The sequence below is a fragment of the Oryx dammah genome, unplaced genomic scaffold (genome assembly GCF_014754425.2).
Source record: "Oryx dammah isolate SB20612 unplaced genomic scaffold, SCBI_Odam_1.1 HiC_scaffold_2, whole genome shotgun sequence".
Classification (NCBI taxonomy): Eukaryota; Metazoa; Chordata; class Mammalia; order Artiodactyla; family Bovidae; genus Oryx; species Oryx dammah.
In genome coordinates this window covers 57,505,108-57,532,066 of record NW_024070186.1, presented here as the reverse complement: position 1 = coordinate 57,532,066, position 26,959 = coordinate 57,505,108, and positions in this window count along the sequence as shown.

Here is a 26,959-nt window from a genome sequence, read left to right as displayed (position 1 = left end):
CATCAGGTGGCCAAAGTATTGGAGCTTCAGCTCCAACATCAGTCCTTCCAATGAATATTCAGGGTTGATTTCCTTTAGAATTGACTAGTTTGATCTCCTTGAAGTCCAAAGGACTCTCAAGACTCTAGCACCACAATTTGAAAGCATCAATTCTTAGGCACTCAGCCTTCTTTATGGTCCAACTTTCACATCCATACATGACTACTGGGAAAACCATAGCTTTGATTATATGGACGTTTGTCAGCTAAGTGATGTTTCTACTTTTTAATATGCTGTCTAGGTTTGTCATAGTTTTTCTTCCAAGGAGCAAGCATCTTTAAATTTGTTGGTGCAGTGACCGTCCATAGTGATTTTGGAGCCCAAGAAAGTAAAATCTGTCACTGCTTCAACTTTTTCCTTTTCTCTTTGCCATGAAGTGATAGAACTGGGTGCCATGATCTTTGTTTTTGAATGCTGAGTTTTAAGCCAGTTTTTTTACTCTCCTCTTTCACCCTCACCAAGGAGCTCTTCAGTTCCTCTTCAATTTCTGCCACTCAGTGGTTAGAGTGGAACCATCTGCATATCTGAGATTGTGGCTATTTCTCCCAGCAATCTTGATTCCAGCTTGTGATTCATACAGCCTGGCATCTTGCCTGATGTACAGGTCAGATGCTGCCACATTTCTGGTCCCAGAGAGAAATTTGGGGAGCCCTGCAGATGTTTCAGTGATGAACTGAGGCAAAGGTCTAGCTAAACATCACCAGGAGATGGGGACAGAAGGAAGGGACACAGTTTCTTCTGGAAAGTTGGATTCTGGGAAGCCAGAAGGGCAGAGGTTTAGTGTTCTCTCCCGCGCTCCACCTTGCTTCCTCTAAAAGAGGACACTGTCATTTATGTCATGATGCTCTGACTCTAGATATGATACTGTGGCAGCAGGTGACCTCCGCTGTCTAAACTGTGATCCTGGGAGCTGTCAGTCTCCAGCCCCACAAGGAATGAAGCTGGCCTCTCCTTGAACATCACATGCATCTGATGGGGCCTGAGCAAGTGCAGAATTCAGGTCAGGCTTGGAGCTTCCCATCACATCAGGGGCTGCCTCTACCCCACCCAGTGCCACCTGATTTAGATGGCTGGCTTTGAAAAAAGGCAGAACTTTTCTAGTCCTTCATAACCCAACAGATTCAGTGTACCATGCAGGACTCTATGGTACTCTAGGTGCTTGCTACCCAGTCCTGAGTTCAGGAGCATCAGCATCTTGGGAGACAAGACCTCCAGTTGACCAGTGTGCACGTTTTGATTTGAGAAACACTGCCTACCAGGCCATCTCCTTTCTAAGTTAGAGTTAAGCCAAGAAAAAGTATGAAATTGTTTTAAAGTTAAGATCTTTGAGTGGTGTGTGGTTCCCCACCTTTTTCTCTGGTTTAAGTTGCTAAAGTCTTGAACTAAGGAAGAGAGAACTGTAGCCATTTTCTTCTCCAGGAGATCTTCCCAACCCAGGGATCAAACCTGGGTCTCCCACATTACAGGTAGATTCTTTACTCTCTGAGCCACCAGGGAAGCCCCAAGGATTACCGAGAATTGCTGTCAGTATACATGGCTTGTCTCTTTCATGCCTGCAGCCCTGAATCTGATTCTAATGTCTAGCTCTCCAGGTCCTCCGGGGCCCTACTGTTTGAAGAATGTAATGTAAATGCCACTCAGTTGGACAGCAAAGGACTGCCTCCTGATGAATGTATCCTTTTCAGAACCCTGAACCAGTTAATTCTCATCTCACAAAATGTCAGGGTTTCATTTTCTAAATTCATTAGGAAATACCATCTTACATTCTCTACTTCTGTCTCCTACACGACAGTCACCCGTCAGGTATGTGAACTGTTTAACTCATTTTTTCCAAACGAAACAATTTCCTGTAAGCAAGCCAAGATTTGTCAAAAATGCAGAAATTAACTGCCCAGGAAGGGGCACTTTTATTTGTTTTCTTATGTTCCTAGGTTTGCTTTAGACAGCCTATTGTATTTCTAATGTATGATTTCAACAATAACTGCATACACGTTGTCATTTTATTTACAGTGAAGTATGGATTGGTAATTAGTTCATTCATTATGAGGAAGATTTCCAAATATCTATTATAACATGTGTTTGGTGAGGCCATTTTTTAAAAGGAGCAAAAAATATATTTTTTAAACATCACATTTTCAAATTCCCCAGGGCACTCAACTTTCCCACCACAATACAGAAGAAGTGAGTAGGGTATTCTATTTAAACCAGCTGAATTCTCATCTCTGTGGAGTTACAAAAGGAAAAAGAAAGCCTCTCTCAAAGAGTTTACAGTCTAGAAGCACATCCATAAAATAGAGAAAACTGAATATTGTTTCATGGTTGTACTGAGTACCTTGAAGGTCAAAGAAGAATCTGTTGCTTGCTGTAATAATCTGCATACATAATGTGTAACTTGAACATTCCACATAAGCAGAGTCAGGGTTTACAGTGAATGTGAGAATAAGAATAAAATATTTTATGTCAACCAGCATTTGTGTGCAGATTAACTCCAAAATGCCTCTCCCAGGATTTTTAATTTCAAATGCCCTCTTTCTCTTCAAGCTAAAAAATTTTCATGAGGATGTCCTCAGTTCAGTTCAGTTCAGTTCAGTCACTCAGTTGTGTCCAACTCTTTGCAACCCCATGAACTGAAGCATGCCAGGCCTCCTTGTCCATCACAAACTCCTGGAGTTTACTCAAACTCATGTCCATTGAGTCAGTGATGCCATCCAACCATCTCATCCTCTGTCCTTCCCTTCTCCTCCCACCTTGAATCTTTTGCAGCATCAGGGTCTTTTCAAATGAGTCAGTTCTTCTCATCAGGTGGCCAAAGTATTGGAGTTTCAATCTCAGCATCAGTCCTTTCAATAAATATTCAGGACTGATTTCTTTTAGGATGGACTGGTTGGATCTCCTTGCAGTCCAAGGGACTCTCAAGAGTCTTCTCCAACACCACAGGATGTCCTACTCATGACAAATATACTGGTCAGAGACCAGGGTCCACGTCATGGGACTTTGGAGAGAGAGGAAATCGCAGGCCGAATCAGGACACTCATCATATACACAGAGTGAGAGAAGCTAGGATTCAAATTTTAATGGTATAGTAGATCCTCTGGTTATCAATGTAATATGTATCCACTGACAAAAGAAAAAAGAAAAAAAAGAACAATAATAAAAGAAGCTATTTGATTCTAACATACCAATCGGAGATAATTGCTGTAAGCATTTAGGGCTGTATTGACCAGGATTTTGTATGCATTTATACTCAAATATATACACATTATATATACCACCGTTGTGTGGTATCCTGATATGAATTCCTGGGACTGACCACAGAGGAGAGAGAAGAGGGATAAGGAGGCTACAGCTCAATCATCAGTCTCTTTCAGTTGATATTGCTTTGTCTTGCATTGCTTTTCAATGCTATCATTTTGATGTATGGTGTGACAGGTTACCTTCTTTAGCACCATCAGTGCTAAAGGGACGGTTAATTCAGTATTCAGTTATGCTGTCTACACTGTTCTAGGCTCACAAATTGACAAATGCACACACTGCACAAAATGGAAATGATACTTTAGAGTTGTTTTCATGGCCTTTGATGTAGTAACCAAATGAAAACTGAGTTATTCAGTTATTTCTTAAAAGGTTTCAGATGTCTATATCTGCTTTCATATGAGAAAAATGTCAAGTCTTGCAAGATGTAGTTCTGATCTAATCAACATAAACCTTTTTGCTAAGCTTGTAGATCTCTTAATCCCAAATCACCTGTGTACTGCAGAATGGGACTGTTTGAGAATTGATGTTAAAGACATCATTCTAGGCCCAGTGAAAAAAAAATTTGTGCCAGATATGGGCCTTGACTCATAGAACTCACTGTCTAGAATGGGAGGTTTGCCATATGGAATGTACTAATCATGAGCACACGATGAGTATACATTCCAGAAAAATGCAGGGGCGATTTGCCTTCGTGCCTAACTGAGGAATCCCAGTTGCTCTTTTGGATTCTCTTGGGCATCATTCCCCAGTTCCCCGAGGACACCTTCTCTCTGAGTCCTAGTTAGACTAGAGACCATTTCATGATACTTCTGTTAGGATATGCCTGTCTCTATCACTATGCCAAATCCATTTTTTTTTCTTATATCTCTTTTTTTTCCAGGTTATGAGTAAATTGAAAGCAAGTAGCAAAACAGTTATTTTTGCATCTCTGGGAAATAGCATCTGGCATGTAAAATTATTGAATAAATGCTATTGGGATGTATGAAATCAAGAGAAGTTCAGGAAGGGAAGGTATCATTTTGATGTTGAGGTACCAGCAAATTCTTTAAGAAACCAACATTTGGGAAAGCAGTTATAATATAGAGTGAAACTGAGGAGCTCAGAATGCCATGGCACTGAGGATATCCATTATCTCATTCACAAATGGGGTGCCCTGGCTTGCCTCAGTGCACAGTGAAACTTGATGGGTAGTTTAAGAGAAAACAGAGTTATTTAATTTTCTTAAAGTTGTGATTCAAATTTCAAAGACAAGTTAATTTTAGAAATTAGCCTGTCAGTGAGGCCAGAACAAGAGCACATCTTTCAGAATTTTTAAAACAAATGGTTTTTTAAAAAATGACAAGTGATTTTAAAAAATAATTGAATGGTCTCTAATATTTAAGAGATTGTCTTTCCCAACTCCTTCTCAATATTACTTTTCCCCTCTACCACCTTTTTTTAAGTTAATTTTTTGTTTGTTTCATTTCTTTATTTATCTGGCTGCGTTGGATCTTGGTTGCAGCGTGGGGGATTTTCATGCATCATGTGGGATCTTTCATTGTGGCACACAGACTCTCTAGTTGTGGCTCAAGGATTCAGTAGTAGCTGTGCACGGGCTTAGCTACTCCAGGCACGTGGGGATCTTAGTTCCTGACTAGGGACTAAACCTCTGTTCCCTGCATTGCAAGGTGAATTCTTAGCCACTGGACCACCAGGGAAGTCCTTTGCGGTCTGATATTTTAAAGTGAATATGTTAGTTGCTCAGTTGTGTCCAACTCTTTGCAACCCCATGGACCATAGCCTGCCAGGCTCCTCTGTCCATGGACTTCTCCAGGCAAAAATACTAGAGTGGGTAGCCATTCCCTTCTCCAGGAGATCTTCCCAACCCAGGAAGTGAACCCAGGTCTCTCTCATTACAAACAGATTCTTTACTATCTGAGCCACCTTTTAAAACATAAATATATTTGTTTCGGGCCTTCAAGAGTAATATAAAGCAGTCCAACTGTTGGAGGCTTTCAGGTGAAGGGAGAAGGTGATATTTGAGGAGGGCACTCATGAAATCCATACATATGATTTATAAGAAAACAACTGAATCTTAGTCTGAGAAACACATTTTGGAACAATTCTGGAAGTGTGGGTGGTAATATATTTGAATATCAAATAGAATGGTTCCAGTTTACCATATGATTTATGTCATATTAGTCAAATTTATAAAGATATGCCTGTACTGCCCTTTTATGCTTAAGTTTTTCATAAATTTCCCTTGTAGAAACTCTTTAGGTGTGGGTCATTTTCTCAGTATTATCTTTAGACTTATTATATTCACTTTCAAATTGATATCCACATTTTTTAAAATTTAATTTGCATTACAATATTTTATTACAGAGCTAGAAAAAAAAGTCTTGGAGTTGGAAGAGATCTTGTAGTTTTATTAACCTAATCCTGAACTAATTGAATAGAAAGACAAGTACTTGTCACAGTACTGTGAAGAGAACATACATTTTAAAATCAAATAATCTTGATCGTTGTCCTGGTTCTACTACCTACCTTTTGGATTTTCTGTTTTGTAAGATGAATTAAATCATTACATACTGGAATTAAATGAAAATAGTTGATTAAATTAAATGTTTTAAATATCTTAACTGAGTACCTATTGAATTAAGTATTCCAATAGATTATAAGCTTGCTTAAAGCAGGAATTTTTATCTATTGTCCAGATCTGGAAATAATGCCTGGAAGAGAATAGATATTCTATATAATCTTTTAAAATCAATGAATTTAATAAATTAATAGCTTTGGAGAAATAAAATCCTTTTAGCATTAAAACTACACTGAGTATAATTCAGTATTGAATAACTGGAAGTCAATATTGTATTGACTTCCACATATCCTGACATCATTAAAGTATTTTGATTTTGAGGTGCCAGAAGTTCATTTAGGGGGTTCTAGTTTTATGGGTTGATGGAAATGGAGTTTATTGGGCTTTAACTTCCTTTAAAATTTTCAGAGACCAGGATCTTACTCTGTATTTATACAGACTTAGGCTTTTTATTAATATAAGTGAAGGTATTCTCCTTGTGATTCATGGCAGAAGACGAAGAAATATGATTTAATTATAGGTAGCAAAATTTTGGCAGCAAACTATCAAATAAATTCTCTCATTAATCTATCCAACCACCCATCTATTCATAATGATTCTGCCCTGGAAGCTGGCATGATGGATGAACTAGGAAGTGTATGGTATAGAGTGGTTCAATAAAGTCTTCCTGTTTAATATTTATTGGGCACCCTCTGTGTGCTAGGTAACCTATAGAATACAGATTAGACCACAGTTCTCACCTTCAAAAATCTAAGACATAAGTATACCTCATAAAGTCTGTGTGGAATGAGGCAAGCTGCCAAACCAAAAAAAAAAACAGGAAAAAAAAATCTGAAAAGTAATGACTTCAATTTTACCTCTGATTTTTGATTCTTTCTTGCTGTCTGAAGAAATAAATCTGAAACAGAACAGATGGGGCATATCCAGCCTGTGTTCGATTACCTGAGCATTGAAGTAGACCCATCCATCTGCAAAGAGCTATATTGAGCTGCCTTCATGGAAGAAAAGCTTGATTTGTGTTTTAAGAGATAATAAATTTCATCAGTTTCTTTCTAAAAGTTGTGATACGAAGTTCAAAGAAAACTTATTCTAGATATTTTTCTCTGTTTAATTGAGCAATAACCTGAGTTAGAAAAAAAATTTTTTTACAGGATATTTTAAAACAGCTGAGTTTCTATATAATTGATTAATAGGTAAAGACATATTAAGAGGGTGAAATCTCCAAGCCTGTGGTAAGGGAAGGTGCCTGCCCCTTCACCCTTCAGAAAAATTGTCTAAATCACAAACATGTTTGTAACAGAAAGCTGGATTTATTCTATGAGTGATAAAAAAAAACATTGTTAAGTTTCCTCACAAGATAATCTATATCAGAATTGTCTAAAAGAGATCCTGGGCACTGAAATGAGTCTAACCCAAATTCAAATGGTCCTGTAACTATAAAACACACACTAGATTTTGAAGACAGTATGAAAAATGAAAACTATATAAATTAATATTTTATATGATCACATGTTGAAATATATTTTGGATAAGCTGGGGTGAAGTATGTTATAAAATTAATTCCAAACTCTTTCTCTTCACCTTTTTAATATGGCTGCTAGAAAAATTTAGAATTGCCTAAGAGGCTTACTTTATATTTCTTTTGGGAAACAATGTTGAATGTTGAGTGAAACTTTTCTTATTGCCCTGAAATTGGCTTCTAGGACCTATACATAAGGACAAGTGCTATCTAGCCCCACATTCCAAAAACAGCAGAAACCGGGCTAAACAACCCTCTGAATTAGAATGTGGGGGAACTATTTCTTCTACAACCCCAACTTCAACCAAACAGTACACTCCCAAGGACAATGTTGGTAGAAAAGGGCTTTCAGCCTCTCCTTCCTGCATGCATATCTCATCCACTTTCAAGCCAAGTGATAAGGTTTGAAAGTAGGAGGTGAAAATTAGAGCTTGAAGGTCACTGCAAGATGAGCAGTGATGGAGCTATGTATTTTGCTTCTATCCCTGGCTGAATGTCTGATCAGTTGCAGGATCTGGGCACCACACTGGTGGGGCATCAGAATGCAGTGGAGAGTGTGGTGAAAGAATCATTGGGAAAGCTTGAAGGTGGCTTTTGGATTGAAACATGGAAACTGGTCTCTCCTTTCAGTCTAGAAATGCATGAAAGCAGGATACCTAGAAGAAGAGACTGTTCTGTAATTTTCCTGTATAGAAAAGTCAAAGGGAAGAAGCCATTCCCAAGTCCCATAACCCTCAGCAAGAATATAAGAAGATCACTTTTATTCTCATGGCTTCCTATAAAGGGGCATAGAGGCTACAGGAGGGAGCAGAGGCTATAGGTTTACCCAGGCATCCTGGCCAAGGGAGGGGACATTCCATCTCACCAAGAATGCTGTACTCCCTCTTCATTTTCCCAGTGCTGCTTGTATGCATGTGTGGGAAGGGAGGTGATTAAGGGAGGTCAAGGTAAAACCTGTTGCCCGAATCACTGACTGTTCTTTTTATAATGTGAAGTACCTAACGTTGGTTCTCAGTTATGAACTCTAGTCCCAAGCACACAGCGCTAATCCCAACATTCTACTCCAGACTCACTGTGTCATTGTCCTACTCAAAGGCTATTAATGGTATCTCACTGTCTGGAAGACAAAATTGTAATTCCTTAGAAGATCATAGTTATTAGGAGACCATGGTTATAGAATTTCGTCCATACCCAACTTTTTAGCCTCTCATCTATTAACACCAATCTTTCTGCTTTAACCAGATAGAACCACCAGGAACTGCTCATTTTTGTTTAAAATCATGTTTTCATTCATTCAACAAATGTATATCACCTCTTATGCATCCAAGCACTCTTCTAGGCATTAAGGATGTAGTAGATAAATTAGATATATTTCCTTTCAACACAGAGCTAACAGTCTAGTAAATAAGATACTTTTGTCTTGGTAAAATTCTGTCCCTACTTCTTGACTATGTGTCTCTTGCATCACAGCTTAAATATTACCTCCACTGTGAAGCTTTTCTTCAGATAGGACAAAGGCTGTTGGGCTCTGTAGTTTGTATTTAGTATTTGGTGAAATCTTCTGTTGCTTGATTATCTCCCCACCTAATCTGAGATCTCATTGACAGGAACTGTGTTCAATCTATCTTTGAATCTGCAACATCTGGCACATTATGTGTGCTTTAAAAATGCATATGCTGAAATGCTTCAACATTATTGTCTTTCATTTAATTCTCTCTTTATTTCTTACTTTTGTATTGAATATTTTCTCAGAGGTTACATAACAGTCAGAGACTTGGCAAGCCAAGTTTAGTTCGGAACAGTTACACAATCAAAATACGCTTTAAAAAAGTCTATTCCAAGTAGCATTGGTTGAATATTTCTTTCTGCATCTAAACAGTGAGGTCATTCCTGTCTTTTGGGCAAAAGGTAGAGTACATAGCTCCCCAAATTATTCTCAAAATTAAGGATAAGCAGCTGCTATCATTTTTAAAACATAAACTATTTTGACCATCAGAGGCTCATTTCAATGCATACAAAAATAAAGCTAAATATAGTTAACACAGACTTGCATGTTGCTAAGTTATAATCACTGAGTCACTGATTAAGGGTGGCTTACATCTGGGATTTGTCTTGAAAACAAGATTTTTCACCATCAAAATGGTTATTTTCTTTTCTTTAGTATTTGATAAAAACTAAAAGTAATTCAAGATTTCAAATAGCAATCTGTGACACTGAATATTAGCAGTTGAACTTTATTAATCTACTTTATTAGTGGGACTCAAATAAGTAGTTATGTAGTCGATTAGATCCCCAGATAACCTCAGAATTTATGAGACACAGAAACATCAGAACGTCCCAAGCATCTGAAAGTAGCATCAAAGGAATGAGGGTCCTAGCCTCCCAAAAGTGTCTGGCATCTTGTATGGGGGTTGTAGAAACAGCAGGCAGGATGGGACCACAAGGAGGAAATCTTGTGATAAGGGAGTAGACATCTGTGTATAAAATCTACCAAGTACCAATACAAAGATGGCCAAGTCAAAAGATGACAGCATGGTTGGATTATGACAAAAAGCCAAGTATCTACACGTACCCCAACCCCTCTTTTCTCTGCATGCCTCCTGGTTCTCAGATGCAATTCCAGAAAAATGTCAGGAAATGAATCCTGAAATGAATTAGATTTATTTTTACCACATGGTGCAATGGGCTTGAAGTATACATCAAGTTGACTTAGAGGGGGAAAAAATTACATTTCTTGAGTTTAGAAGCTGTTGTGCAAATATGTTGCACAATATTCTTGTGCATTCATGTGTCTTTCTGAAGGATATATTTCTAGAAGTGAAATGCTGGATCAAAAGATACACATCTTTCACATTTTGGTAGATACTACCGAATCAACTTCTAAAATTACAGGCATTTTTTTTCTACTAATGATGTGTAAGAATGTCCTTTGTCTGATGCCCTTGCCAATATTTATTAATAGCTTCTAAAGATTCATTTACTTAAAATATCTTCTTTGGTTTCTTTCCACAGAAATATCTCTTTTGGTTTGCTTCCAGAAAAGCCTAGCCCAAAGATAATTGCATTTAGCTCAATTTCATTCAAATCCAATGTCATTAATTCATTTTTATCATCTATTTCCTTTGCTTTGAGGACATGTAGAGGTGGAGGACAGGAGGGTAACATTCACGAGGTGGTTACTTTGAATCAAGCGCTTTATAAACAGTATTTCTCATCCTAATGACATTATTTCAGTGATTTTCAAAGTGTGAGATCTAGAACGCAGCATCAGCCTCACTTGGGACCTTTGTGGAAATGCATATTCTCAGGCCTGGCCCCGGACCTACTGAATCAGAATCTCTGTGGAGGGCCCAACACTCTGTTTTCTCTTTTTCAAGCCCTCTAGGTAATGCTAAGGTACCCTACATTTTGAGAACCACTGCATATGCCCATTTCATAGGGGAGGAACTAAAGGACTAAGTAGCTTGTTCAAGGTCATCAGCCATGACTTCAAAGTCAGCACTGTGCTTCCTCCGTGAGTGGAGATAAATGTTAATAGGATTCAAGGTATGAGATGTGCTGTTGGGGAGAAAATATGATAAAGTGAGACAGAGAAGGACTCAGAAAATCCAGCGGTAGCAGAAGCCTGTGGATAATCATTATGGCCAGGTGATTACCAGCAGAGTAAGCAGGGTTCCAAAACTAGGAGAGGGAGACAGACTTTCACAATATACCCACTGGGCCTGAAATTGACCCTGTATCTATGATTCCTTTTATTCTCACAAAATATGCTGGAAAGGTGGAGAATAGCTAGTACACAAAGCGTAAGCCCATTACTTATGGGTTAGGATTCTCGTGGTCTTGAAAATATGGCAAAAGAATGGAAAAGTTGGAAGAAGACAAATTTATCTTGTGCTCAAATTAGAGCGTCTTCGTCAGAGATGATTATTAGTCCCTGAAATGTTTTTGTTTTTTTAAGAAGCAGAAAACATTGCAAGTTGGGGTAAAAAGTTAGGGTCACAGAAGAATATGAAAACTAGAAAGTAAAGGGCTTTCATTTTATCAGAGGAGAGAGTTTTTTTTCTTTTTTCCCCCAGATAATTACAATACCTTTAATCAAGATAATAAGTTAATAATACAAGTTCTTTTAAAGGAGGATATTATGGATTTTTTTATTAAAAATTTTTAATTTTGTGTTGGGGTATAGCCAATTAACAATGTCATGATGGTTTCAGGTGAATGGTAAAGGGTCTCAGCCATACATCTACATGTATCCATTCTCCCCCAAACTCCCTGCCATCCAGTCTGGTACATAACATTGAACAGTTACGTGCTGTACAATTGGTTGTTGTTGGTTATCCATTTTAAATAAAGCAATGTGCACCTAACCTTCCCAAAGTTCTTAATTATCCCTTCTGCAGCTGGCAATCATAAGTACATTTTCTAAGTCTGTGAGTCCCTTTGTTTTGTAAGTAAGTTCATTTGTATCATTTCTTTTTAGATTCCACATAGAAGGGATGTCATACAATATTTCTCCTTATCTGGCAGAGGAGAGAGTTTAATGTTGCTCATTGTTAAGTAAAAGAAAATAAGTTCTCTGAGACATTTTCCCTAGCTCTCCTTGTCTGCTCACATAAAAATTTAACTTGAGCTATCTATGGGAAATAACTGGCCACTAGTCATTTAATTCAGGAATGTAACCTTGGGAAAGGAGTCTATTGGATAGATTCATAATTTCAAGAGCCCTTTGAATCTGAAAGTAGGGTAAATACAACTTTGGTTTCCTATGATGTACCCTACTGTCCATATCAAGATCTCTTGCGTTCATCTCCAAGAATAGCAGTGTTTTTCTTCTTCAAATCATAAAATAACTATAAAAAAATTTGATCAACTTGAGAGGAGGAAATGTGGGCAGCAGGGCATTGTAAGTGATTCTCAAACTTAAGCGTGCATCAGAATCCTCTGGAAGGCTTGTTAAATACAGGTTGCTGTGCTGGACTCCCAGAGTTTCTGATTCTTTAGATGGGGGTGGTACACAAGGATTTGATTTACAAAGTAAGTTGCTTGGTGAGGCTGATACTGAGAACCACTGGTGTAGGGAAAAGAGTCTAGATTTGGGAATAAGATCAACTGTGTCCCTCTTTAAGTTGTAGCATCTAATTGCCAAATTCCCTTGGACAAATCACCGAATGCTCCTGATTTGAGACTTCTCTTTTATAAATTCCATGGAGAAGGAAATGACAACCCACTCCAGTATTCTTACCTGGAGAATTCCATGGACAGAGGAGCCTGGTGGGCTGTAGTTCATACAGAGTTCACAAAGAGTCAAACATGACTGAGTGATTTTCACTTTTTATAAATTAGGCATAATAGTAATAATACCAAGTTAATGAACTTGTCCAGAATTATTGGGAGCACCAAATTCAGTGATGCAAGAAAATGTTTGTGAATACTGGTTAATAATTCATGTGTGCTGGTTAACTTTATGTGTCCACTTGACTGGATTAAGCGATGCCTTCAGTCCCTTTTTGACTGGACAAAAGGCATAAGAAGGGCAAATTCTCTCTCCTTCTTCTTGAGTTAGGATATCCATATTCTCCTGTTCTTGGACATCACAGCTCCTGGTTCTGAGGCCTTCAAACACTAATTGTATTATGTCATCAACTTTCCTGGTTCTCCAGTTTGCAGATAGCAGACTGTGGGACTTCTCGGGCTCCATGGCCACATGAGTCAATTCTTATGATAGATCTCTTTATGTATCTTTATATATCCTATTGGTTTTGTGTCTTTGGCGAACCCTGACAAAAATAGTATTTCTTCCTCTTTATTTTTACAGCTCAAAACAAAAACTCCTCCATCCACAAATTTATCTCCAGATGGCTCTCCTTTGTTTTTCTCAGTGCTGATGTAAGCCAAAGTAGGTGAGCAGTCTATCACAATGTAAATTGGAAATTCTATTAGATGATATTTGTGGCCTACCCAATAGCCACCTCTTTTCTCTTTTTCGCCTTTGCAGAACATTAATTTTCTTCAAGAATGGAATAGGTTTGTGCTCAAGGAAGAAGAGTCTGTTCCCTAGCCCAGGGATGTCAATTGATCTAATCCGATCATAGCAACCTTGACTTTTTCTCATTATTTCTCGTTATTCTCTTGAATAACACTAAGAGGGTCAAATTCACACATTCAGTATTTATTTATTCACTGCTAAACACTGTTATTGAGGCCAGAAAATAAAGATGAACAAGAATGAAAGGCCTAGGACTTCCCTGGTCATTCAGTGGTTGAGTCTCTGCGCTCCCAGTGCAGAGGTTGGGTTCCATTGATGGGTTCCATCGCTGGTTGGGGAAGTAAGATTCCCACATGCTGTGCAGTGCCTGTCAAAACAAACAAACACACAAAAAGAATGGGAGGCCTACTTTGAACAATTAATAACATAAATCATTTCTGCCATAAAATAAAAGTACTATATGTAGTAAGGCTATGTAATTGGAATTCAAAATTGTTCTGGGGGAAGCAAAAGGAAAGTGGTATCAAAGAAAGTTTCTGTAAGTTATGCTTTAAGAATTAAGGATGATAGGAGCAAAAATAGGGGACTGGAATGCAAAAGTAGGAAGTCAAGAAACACCTGAGGTAACAGGCAAATTTGGCCTTGGAATACAGAATGAAACAGGGCAAAGACTAACAGAGTTTTACCAAGAGAACTCACTGGTCATAGCAAACACCCTCTTCCAACAACACAAGAGAAGACTCTATACATGGACATCACCAGATAGTCAACACCGAAATCAGATTGATTATATTCTTTGCAGCCAAAGGTGGAGAAGCTCTATATAGTCAGCAAAAACAAGACCGAGCGCCTGACTGTGGCTCAGATCAAGAGCTCCTTATTGCCAAATTCAGACTTAAATTGAAGAAAGTAGGGAAAACCACTAGACCATTCAGGTATGACCTAAATCAAATCCCTTATGATTATACAGTGGAAGTGAGAAATAGACTTAAGGGACTAGATCTGATAGATACAGTGCCTGATAAACTATGGACAGACGTTCATGACATTGTACAGGAGACAGGGATCAAGACGATCCCCATGGAAAAGAAATGCAAAAAAAGCAAAATAGCTCTCTGAGGAGGTCTTACAAATAGCTGTGAAAAGAAGAGAGGTGAAAAGCAAAGGAGAAAAGGAAAGATATAAGCATCTAAATGCAGAGTTCCAAAGAATACCAAAGAGAGATAAGAAAGCCTTCCTCAGTGATCAATGCAAAGAAATAGAGGAAAAGAACAGAATGGGAAAGACTAGAGATCTCTTCAAGAAAATTAGAGATACCAAGGGAACATTTCATGCAAAGGTGGGCTCGATAAAGGACAGAAATGGTATGGACCTAACAGAAGCAAAAGATATTAAGAAGAGGTGGCAAGAATACACAGAAGAACTGTACAAAAAAGATTTTCATGACCCAGATAATCATGATGGTATGATCACTCACCTAGAGCCAGACATCTTGGAATGTGAAGTCAAGTGGGCCTTAGAAAGCATCACTATGAACAAAGCTAGTGGAGGTGATGGAATTCCAATGGAGCTGTTTCAAATCCTGAAAGATGATGCTGTGAAAGTGCTGCACTCAAAATGCCAGCAAATTTGGAAAACTCAGCAGTGGCCACAGGACTGGAAAAGGTCAGTTTTCATTCCAATCCCAAAGAAAAGAAATGCCAAAGAATGTGCAAACTACTACATAATTGCACTCATCTCACACGCTAGTAAAGTAATGCTCAAAATTCTCCAAGCCAGGCTTCAGCAATATATGAACTGTGACCTTCCAGATGTTCAAGCTGGATTTAGAAAAGGCAGAGGAACCAGAGATCAAATTGCCAACATCCGCTGGATCATGGAAAAAGCAAGAGAGTTCCAGAAAAACATCTATTTCTGCTTTATTGACTATGCCAAAGCCTTTGACTGTGTGGATCACAATAAACTGTGCAAAATTCTGAAAGAGATGGGAATACCAGACCACCTGACCTGCCTCTTGAGAAACCTGTATGCAGGTCAGGAAGCAACAGTTAGAAGTGTACATGGAACAACAGACTGGTTCCAAATAGGAAAAGGAGTGTCAAGGCTGTATATTGTCACCCTGCTTATTTAACTTATATGCAGAGAACATCATGAGAAACGCTGGGCTGGAAGAAGCACAAGCTGGAATCAAGATTGCCGGGAGAAATATCAATAATCTCAGATATGCAGATGACACCACTCTTTACGGCAGAAAGTGAAGGGGGACTAAAAAGCCTCTTGATTAAAGTGAAAGAGGAGAGTGAAAAAGTTGGCTTAAAGCTCAACATCCAGAAAATGAAGATCATGGCATCTGGTCCCATTACTTCATGGCAAATAGATGGGGAAACAGTGGAAACAGTGTCGGACTTTATTTTTTGGGCTCCCAAATCACTGCAGATGGTGATTACAGCCATGAAATTAAAAGATGCTTACTCCTTGGAAGGAAAGTTATGACCAACCTAGGTAGTATATTCAAAAGCAGAGACATTACTTTGCCAACAAAGGTCTGTCTTGTCAAGGCTATTGTTTTCCCAGTAGTCATGTATGGATGTGGAAGTTGGTTGGACTCTGAAGAAGGCTGAGCACCGAAGAATTGATGCTTTTGAACTGTCGTGTTGGAGAAGACTCTTGAGAATCCCTTGGATTGCAAGGAGATCCAACTAGTCCATCCTAAAGGAGATCAGTCCTGGGTGTTCATTTGAAGGACTGATGCTAAAGTTGAATCTCCAGAACTTTGGTCACCTCATGCGAAGAATTGACTCATTGGAAAAGACTCTGATGCTGGGAAGGATTAGGGGCAGGAGGAGAAGGGGACAAGAGAGGATGAGATGGCTGGATGGCATCACTGACTCGATGGACATGAGTTTGAGTGAACTCCAGGAGTTGGTGATGGACAGGGAGGCCTGGTGTGCTGCAGTTCATGGGGTCACAAAGAGTTGGACACGACTGAGCAACTGAACTGAACTGAGTGAACTGAGGAGCAAAAACATTTCAAACTTCTATGAAGGCTATGATATGAAAAAAAAAATCTTTGAAATACACAGATTGGAGATATCAGATGGGATCAGATTGTAGAAAGTGTGGTGGGCTATGTTGAGAGTGTCAAACTTCAGCCAAAGGGAAAAATGGCAAGTCTCTAAGGGATTTAAGCTTACTCATAAAAGCAGTTTTGCATTGAGAAAAAATTACTCTGGCTTCCCATGAAGAATGAACTTAAAGGGTACCAGGTGGGCATGGTTGAAGCTCATTAACAGACCCCACAAAAAGAGATGGTCAGAGGTTGGACTAGAGTTGCTCAGTCTGATATGGGAGGCATTAGCCACAGGGGGCTACTGAGCACATGTGAAATGTGATTTGTCCAAATGACAGTGTGCTGTAAGTATAAAGTACACATCAGATTCCAAAGAACTAGTAAGGAAAAAGAAATGTAAATACTGCATTAACAATATTTTATATTCATTATATGTTAAAATGGTAATACTTTGGATACATTGAGTTAATATAGCTTATGAAATTTAATTTCATCAATTTCTTTTTACCTTTCTAACTAAAAAATATAAAATTATATGGGTGACTTACAAGTATGGATTACATTATATTTCATCAGACAGTGTTCATTGTGTTGACAATGGAGACGGAAAGAAGTAGACATATTTGAAAAGTGTTTAGGAGACTGGATTCAGTAATTTGATAATTTATTGTGAAAGAGGATTATTAAGAATCATATCTCTGATTATGGAATAAATAATTAGATGGGTATATAAAGGAGAATATGAAAGATGATGTATTATATTCAGTCACACTGAGTTTAGTATTCTCCCTCACAGATATCTGAGCCAGACATATGAGTTTAGGAGTTGGTAAATAAAGCTATGGGAGTGGTTGCATGTAGGAGGAAACTAACAATTTAAAGAAAAGACTGAGAAGCATCTCCCAGAGGAGTAAGAAGCAAAGTAGGAGAACGTGTTATCTGAAGAAAAGGAGGGAGGTGTTGAGACAGACATCACAAAACTATTGAGACAGAAATCACAAAATGTTGATAGTTCCTGAAATTCAGTGATGGACACATGGTAGCTTATTATTCTCTCTCAAGTTTGGTATAAAATAAATGGTACTGATGAACCTATTTGCAGGGCAGAGGCACAGATGTCAGGGATGAACTTGAGGAGTGGGAAGGAGCGGGTGGGACAAATTGAGAGAGTAGTATTAACATGCATACACTCAGTTCACTTCAGTTCAGTTCACTCAGTCGTGTCCGACTCTTTGTGACCCCATGAATCACAGCATGCCAGGCCTCCCTGTCCATCACCAACACCCGGAGTTCACACAGACTCACATCCATCGAGTCAGTGATGCCATCCAGCCATCTCATCCTCTGTCGTCCCCTTCTCCTCCTGCCCCCAATCCCTCCCAGCATCAGTCTTTTCCAATGAGTCAACTCTTCGCATGAGGTGGCCAAAGTACTGGAGTTTCAGCTTTAGCATCATTCCTTCCAAAGAAATCCCAGGGCTGATCTCCTTCAGAATGGACTGGCTGGATCTCCTTGCAGTCCAAGGGACTCTCAAGAGTCTTCTCCAACACCACATTTCAAAACCATCAATTCTTCAGCGCTAAGCCTTCTTCACAGTCCTACCATGTGTAAAACAGATACCTAGTGAGAAGCTACTTTGTAGCACAAGGAGCTAAGCTCTGTGCTCTGTGATGTCCTAGTGGGGTGGGGTCGAGCAGGTGGGAGGGAAGTTCAGGAAGGAGGAGATACCTGTATACATATGGCACAGTAGAATCCCACACAACATTGTAAGGGATTATACTCCAATTACAAAAATTTCGAATACAGCAAAATTAACTTTTCTAGAAACCTAGAAGGCAATGGCACCCCACCAGTACTCTTGCCTGGAAAATCCCATGGACGGAGGAGCCTGGAAGGCTGCAGTCCATGGGGTCGCTGAGGTTCGGACACAACTGAGCGACTTCACTTTCACTTTTTATGCATTGGAGAAGGAAATGGTAACCCACTCCAGTGTTCTTGCCTGGAGAATCTCAAGGACGGGGGAGCCTGCTGGGCTGCTTCTCTGGGGTTGCACAGAGTTGGACACGACTGAAGTGACTTAGCAGCAGCAGCAGAAACCTAGAAAGATAAGGTCTGAAATGTATTCTTTGGAGCAGATTCAGCCTAATCATCCATAAATTTTTATCAGTTAAATTGTACACATTGCTTCCCTGGTGGTTCAGGTGGTAAAGAAGAATCTGCCTGCAATGAGAGAGACCCAGGTTCAATTCCTGGGTCAGGAAGATCTTCTGGAGAAGGGAATGGCTACCCATGCCAGTATTCTTGCCTGGAGAACTCCATGGACAGAGGAGCCTGGCAGGCTGCAGTCCATGGCGCCACGAAGAGTCGGACGTGATTGAGTGACTAACACATACACACAGTACAATTAATGAAAAACCAAACAGTTATAGATTTTAAGGCTGAGGGACACTTGTCCAAAGAAGAAATACCTTATGAGCATTCTTTCTTCCATGGTCATAGCAGTGTATTCCATGTAATTTGAGAAGAGGTAATGTATGAGTGCAGTCCAAGGGACTCTCAAGAGTCTTCTCCAACACCACAGTTCAAAAGCATCAATTCTTCGGCACTCAGGCTTCTTCACAGTCCAACTCTCACATCCATACAGACTACTGGAAAAACCATAGCCTTGACTAGATGGACCTTAGTCGGCAAAGTAATACCAGTCCATTCTGAAGGAGATCAACCCTGGGATTTCTTTGGAAGGAATGATGCTAAAGCTGAAACTCCGGTACTTTGGCCACCTCATGCGAAGAGTTGACTCATTGGAAAAGACTTTGATGCTGGGAGGTATTGGGGGCAGGAGGAGAAGGGGACGACAGAGGATGAGATGGCTGGATGGCATCAGGGACTCGATGAACTCGAGTCTGAGTGAACTCCGGGAGTAGGTGATGGACAGGGAGGCCTGGCGTGCTGCGATTCATGGGGTCGCAAAGAGTCGGACACGACTGAGTGACTGAACTGAACTGAACTGAATGTATGAATGCAGGTACTCCTTGTATGTGGGCTGGGCGAGAAAGAGGATAAGAATAAGAACGTTCAGATCATGTCCTGTGAATTTTCATTCTGTCCACTGACCCAAAGGAGAAACAAATCACAGAGATGTAAAACTTAGATAATCTCTTAAATGATAATATACAGTAGCTTAAGTCAAGGCTAATATATTCCAGCTTTGTGATTTCCTGTTACTAATATTTAAGCCAGTATTGTCTATCTTTGTGCTTGGTATATTTTAATTATTTTCATTATGAATTCAAATTCCTAGGATTTTGAGTATAATGGTTCTAGGTGTCAGTAACCAATAGATCGTGTTTCAATACATTTTTGTTCTCTAGGCATGAGTAAGACTAGAATTCTAAGATCAGTGAAAGTAAGAAAAACCAATAATTTAAGTTATATAGATGCATTAAAAATTTTACCACAATGAGTTTGTGTTAAAAATTTTATTTTTTTTCAGCCAGTTTTTTTTAACTTTAAATTTATTTGTTTTAATTGGAGGCTATTTTACAATATTGTATTGGTTTTGCCATACACAAACTTATTCTTAAAGTTCTTTCAAAACTGTAATAGAAATATATCTTTTTGTAGACTGATATTTTGTCTGAATATGGGAAGAAAATACAGAATTCAGAAAAAGGAAATATAAAAATTAAGTATTGAAAAAAGTTTAAGTTTGCAGGTTAAGGCTGAATTATTCAATGAATGCTTTTGAAACAGTTGATCAATTATTTGTGATAATCTATAATAAAATAGATCCTAGCACCATATGTCCAAATATGCTAAAATAAACTCCATATGGGTTGAATATCAAAATGAAACAGAAATCGTAACAATTACATAAGTGATCTTATATATATATATATATATATATATATATATATACACACACACATATATATGCAAAAACATAAAGAGAAGTATTGATAGATATAACTTTACAAAATATGGGACATTAAAAAAACTCTAAACCTAAAGAAAAGGCAAAACATAACATGGAGGAAATATTTAAAACATATGAGAAAATATTAATGTATTTAATACCAAAATCTTACAGAACTATTAAAAAACAGATAAATGTCTAGTTAAGATATAGACAAAAGACATGAAATACTTTCCAAAAGAGTAAAATTCCACTTTATGTAACTATTGGAGATTTTTGAAAAATAATAGATGCTACTCTGAGAGCATGGGCTGTCACATAGTCTATTGATATAACTTAATATAATCTTTTTGGAAAGCAATTTTAAAATGTGATTAATCCCATAAATTTTACTTATAAGACCATATTCAAGGATATTATCACAGTTATGAATAAAAAATATACATCCAAGAATATTCATTAAAACATTATTTAAAATTATGAAAATTAAAACAGCCTACATTTTCAGGCAGGGAGGATTGATTAAATAAAGCATGTTATAGACATATAATGAAATGCCATTCAGAAAAGATGTAAGAATAAGTATTTAATGTTCTGAAAATATATGTATAACATAACTTTTTAAATGGTAACGAAAAGCATGGTGTCATTTCCCATACATATGACTACAGAATACAGTAGCAGTGGTTATTTCTAGATGGTAGACTTATGGTGGTAGCATAATGAAAATTCGTTTTTCCTTTGGCTTGTCAGAAAGTTTTTAAATGTTCTCTTATTTCTATCTTAAACTATAAAATTATGACATAGTCCAAACCTACAGAAAAGTGTGGAGTATAACATAATAACCATCCCAGAACTGGAAACTCAAAGTGCCAAGTCTTAACAACTGTTTTACTATGTCAACTTTATTCCTTCCCTTCCTTTCCCTCCTTCTTTCAGGTTATTTTTCAGAATTAATTAATAGTTGCACTTCAAACCATAAGGAAATAAGAGGATTAAACAACTTAAAAATTTAAATTATAGGAAACAACCACTTCTTGACATTGGACTACAGACAGCACTGGGATGTTTAAGGAAAGGCAGATGAGCCCTAAAATCACTTCTACTTACTGGTAAACTGTTGGACTGTAGGACACATACATTTGATATCTTCCTCCCTTGGATACCCTTGTTTGATCTCATTTCTTATCTTTTTGATCAAAACAGGGTTTTATATTTTTACTATGTACATCCATTTAGTACTGTATGGTACCGTTTTGTGTGGCTTAAAATTTTATAGAAATTTTGTTCAATGCTATGTTTTTGAGATTTTTTTCATATGCCTCCATGATATATAGTGTTAAATTGTATGAATCTAAAATAATCCATTCCTGTTTTGATGGACCCAGTTCATATTTTATACAAATAAATAGATATTATCTTTTAAAAATCACAGAAGTATTGAGATTATTAAGCACTACTAAAAAATATTACATGATGAAATTCAAATAATACATTGGCTGTGATATCTTGCAGGGATTATCTGATTTTGCCACTAAAATGCAAATATTCCTGTATAAATTCCCCTTATATAAAGGTAAATTCTGTTTAAACTTATAATGACTTATGATTTTTTCATTTAAAAATTTTAAAAACCATTTACTCTGAAATACTAAAAAGAATATAGAAGAAAAAAGCTATTTTAACTTCTTTGTAATGGAAGCTTCCTAGGCAGTCACACATCCAGCAGAAAGAGACAGTTTTAGCCTTTTCTAAAGATCAACTGAATTTTAATGTACAATTTACCATCAAGTTGACATAAAGCTACCTATTTTTCTGAACCTAAGGGTAGGACTAATTCTCACTCCTTTCTTCTTGAGGCCTGGCTTATAATAGATGGCCAGTAAATATTCGTTAAATAAGTTGATATTGAATCTATTGATTTTTGGCTTTGAGAAAATGTCTGGGAGAGGGCATATTGTCATCAAAACTTGGAAACTTCAGAAACACTTGAGTATTTTATAAAAAGTAGTGTGGGCAGAATATCTCTTTTAAATTGATATTTTCCTAGAAAGTCTGAGACATAATTTTGGTAGATTACAACAGATTCTTGTATGCTTTGCTGTCCCTTTCATTCAATATCTGCTAGATGACATTAAAGCTTCAATAAAGAAGTATCAGATGGCACTATTTTAGAATAGAAATCAGCTCCCATTTAGGGAAATATGGATATAATTTACATAAATAATATTATTATATTCTACATAGTTTTTTTTTAGAAATTTCAAAAAATTGATGTTTTATTAATTCTTTTAAAATATTAGAGCTTCAGTTTTATCATTGATAATTTCTTTACATTTATTCTTATTTTCTTCAGGACACACTCAGATATCTCAGCCATGTTCTCAACAGATAACACATATTTCCCCTCTCTGAACTACCTTATATTTTAGTTTCTGTCAACATAGTGATTGTAATGTACAAGTAATTTTTGAAAGATGATCTTGAAACTGATATCTAACTAATTATATGTATGGAACCACTTCTTCAAATGTGTTGGTGAAAATTTGCCACAGATAAATTTGTGATGACAAAGCACTATGTTTAATTTTCATTCATTCATTTGCTCAACAGCATCTTTGAATGTCTAAAATGTGGCAAGTTGTTTAATAACTATACCAACTACACTTGGTAGTCCCGAGGCTTGGATTCTGTGGTTCCACAACCAACAAGCAGTTGGTGCAATGATTCAGAATGCTGGCTCTGAAGAAAGAAGCCCATGACTGACATTTTAGCTGTGTGATTCTGAGCACAGTATACAATGCTTCGGGCATCAGTTTCCTTATTAATAAATGGAAATGAAAATAGCACCCAGGAGTAAGCAGATGATATGGTGCAATATATAAAGCATAGTGGCCAGCGCAGAGAGTGCAAGTGTCAACACAATGGTGAAGTTGATAATAATGGTTAAGTCCAGCAAGAACTGCACTTGTTTGGGTCTCTGTTTCTTCAACTATAAAATGCAGAGTTGAACCAGGTTCTCTTTAAATGCAAATAATTGATTATATGGGGGCCATGGGCGGGGAAGAACTACTAGCAGAAAATGTTTGTACTTCCATTCCCTTAGAATAAATTAGGCATCCCGGGAGGCCTTTAAGGGCTAGTTGGAAGTGCAAAACACACAAAGATAAAAATTCTGTTCCTGAGGTGTGCACAGGCTAAGTGTCCATAATGCTTACGTTGCCATATCTGTGTCTCATGCCAAGACCTAGCTGTGGTCATACTTTCTTTAAAACAGTGAAATAAAAAGTGTTCTTGGTCAGGATCAAAGCTGAATAGTCACCATTAGAGGAACTCTGATTATATTCTTTTCATACTTGCAAAACTTTTAAGGTCTACCTTGTAAATATGCACAGTCTTAATACCAGGTAAATTATTACTTGATAATTATATTTACTAAATGTGTCATGATTTTAGAGCTTAAAGAATAGAACTATTTTTAAAAATCAATTTTAAAATATGTTTCAAAGGTCATATTCAGTGATCTATTATTTTCCTATACTTTTATTAAAAATCACTCTGTTTTTATCATTGCCACTTATACTATTTTGGGCAGATCATTTGTTTTAGGCTATTGCTTTTATTTGTTTTTGCTTGACATTTGGGGTTTTGGGATTTCATCATTTCTATTTTGATTTTGAAACTTAAGAATTCAGAGCTGAGTTCTTATATTGATAGCTTGAACTCTGTCTCTTAGTGGAGAAAGGCACACAAAACTACTAATTGCCTGCAACTCTTTCCTCATCTGCTCTGTTATCACTTGGAGCTTCCACTGCATGTTAAAGTATCTTAGCACTGTTTTAATTTGTGTTATGCCTGTGAAATGAGAATGCCATAAATACTCCCAAAGTAGGTTAGTTTATAAAAGATCAGTAAACATCTTGATTTTTAAGGGAAAATAAAGACCCAAACTAAAAATCAAAATAACAGGAAAATATGTTTAAATAAATGCAGCATGAAAATGAATCTAAAGGAAGTGTTTCTTACAGCAGAAGGCTAATAACAAATGCTATTTTAAAAAATGCTTTAATAGGCTCCTTTTTAGACAATGTTTTTTAAATGTCTTACATTGTATGCAATAAAACGCACAAATCTAAAGTTTGCATGACCTCATTTTAACAGATACCCACTCCTGAGCTTCCCTCTATCACATATCTCTTAAGGCTTTTAACTGCCTTAGTGGACATTTGTCTCTACCTCCTTCTGTAAGAGTGTAAGCTCTCTGAGGGTAAGGTCTGAGGCAAGCTCTCTGGCTTCTCTGTGACCTCACAGAGCTGGAAGGTGCTCAGTGAAAGATGAATAAATTGATAAGTGAATAAATATTCATGTATAGGATATCTTATTATCCTGCCTGGCTGCTTTTCTTGGTGGCTCGGGCCTGATAAGAGATGGGAGGAGAATAAGGGTTGTCAATACCTGTGGCAGCCTTGGCTTAAGGGTGCTGGAAGGTGATCTACCAGTCAGGTCTCTTCAGTGCAGTTTGAAGTTTCTGAGAAAGATAATCAGGCAAAAGACACAGTGTCGTGGGGCTGAAGAGTTCAAGAAACGAAGAGCTATTTCAAATACTTGGCTCTTAGAATCAAAAGCAGAAGTGGTAAAAATCCTATCAATAGTTATTAGTTGACACAGTAGGCTTGTGCAAGGGTGCTGTACAAGCTGCCAGCATTTGAAAATCCTTCCTGAAAATAGTGTCCTGCATTGTTCAACAGTTTGTTTTACCATCTGAGCCACCAGGGGAACTCTGTTCAGTTTCTAATGAAAGCAATCTCATAATGATCAAACATTAATGTAAAATAAATATGTTGATTGGAGACCACATTGGTATCTGGAGTAAGTATACTACGTAGTGTATTATTTTGACAAAATGTCAAGGAAAAGAAAAATGGAAAAAAGTGTAAAGGTATACAGCATGCTTATAAGAATAAATCAGTCATATGTATGCCTAGAAAAGTCACAGTAGGCAAACTGCTATAATAAACAAACTCAAATTTAGTGACTCAACTATACATATTTTAGCTTTTGCTCCTGCACAGGTCAAATGCATCTTCCTGGTCTCACGGCCCTTCTAGACATCTCTTCTACAAGTGGCAGCTCAGGAAACCAAGCTCCATCCCTCTTGGGGTTCTTCCAGCTCTGAAGGCTTGAGCGCCATTAGAGATATTCTGCACCCAGTCAACAGATAAGGGGAGAGAAAGAGCTGGTCAAAATTTAGTTACTTGACTGCACATAACTGGGGCAAACTGGGATTTGTTGGGTTTGGAGTGTTAAGCAGGAAGTTAGCTACGAGCAAAGAGAGGTGATCCCACTGGCTAAACATTCAATGGCCACCTAATCCTACCAAGCTATTTACCAACCCCACCCCAGATATGCCCCCATCAGTACTCCAAAATAGGGGACTGGAAAAAAATCCCCCACTGACTGACTGGCAGGACTTTCCTTACTCTAGTATATGCACACACCTCACACTACCATGTACTTAGGTAATCTTTGGCGGCCATTGTACTCATTAAATGTTCATAAATATTCCATGAATGCATGCATCTAAGTATAACAGACTGAATTATGGGAAGGACAGAAAGAGCCTCTTGTTACATAACCTGCAGCTGTCAATCAAGACTGTCAGTCAATGACCTCCTGGATTAGGCAAATAACCTTGCCTTAAAAACTCTGCACTCCAGCTCTCCAGGGCCATTGCCTCCCTTGGCCAGGCCCATCTCTCTCTTGAGGTGTTGTCTCTGTTCTCTCTTTCCTTATCTTCAGTAAATTCTCTTACAGTGGATAAGACCTCAGATTCTCCTTTGCCTCCTTAACAAGAATGGAGGCCTATGGGAGGCGTAGTCTCCAGACCCTCCTCTGCTAACACCAGAAAATAAAACAGTGGTGAAAAGTAGTCATTTTTTATCACAGAGCCAGTCATATCTTTTCCTATGAAATGTTAGCTTTGAGGATGTCTTTTGACCACCCTCAACCTCCACTCCCCCAAACCCTGGCCTCCGGCAGCAACCAATCTATTCTCTGTTTCTAAGAGTTCAATTTTTTTAGATTCCATGTATAACTGATATCATATAGTATCTCAGTTAGCATAATGCCATCAAGGTCCATCCGTGTTGTAGCAAATGACAGGATTTCCTGGATTTTTATGGCTAAATAATATATCACCTTTTCTTTATTCAGTCATCCATCCATGGGTACTTAAGGTTGTCTCCATGTTTTGGCTATGGTAAATAATGGTACAGTGAATATGGGGGTGCAGATATCTCTTTGCGATAGTGAGTTCATTTCCTTTGGATATATGCCCAGAAGTGGACTTGCTGAATCATGTAGTAGTTCTAATTTTAATTTTTTGAGGAACCTCCATATTGTTTTCCACTGTGGCTGCACAAGTTTACATTCCTATGAAGGCACAACATTCCGTTTTCTCTATATCCTTGCCAATGCTTGTTACTTCTTGTCTTTCTGATGACAGCCATTCTAAAAGGTTTTGACTTGCATTTCCCTAGGGATTAGTGATGTTAAATATTTTTTTTTCATGCACCTGTTGGCCATCTGAATATCTT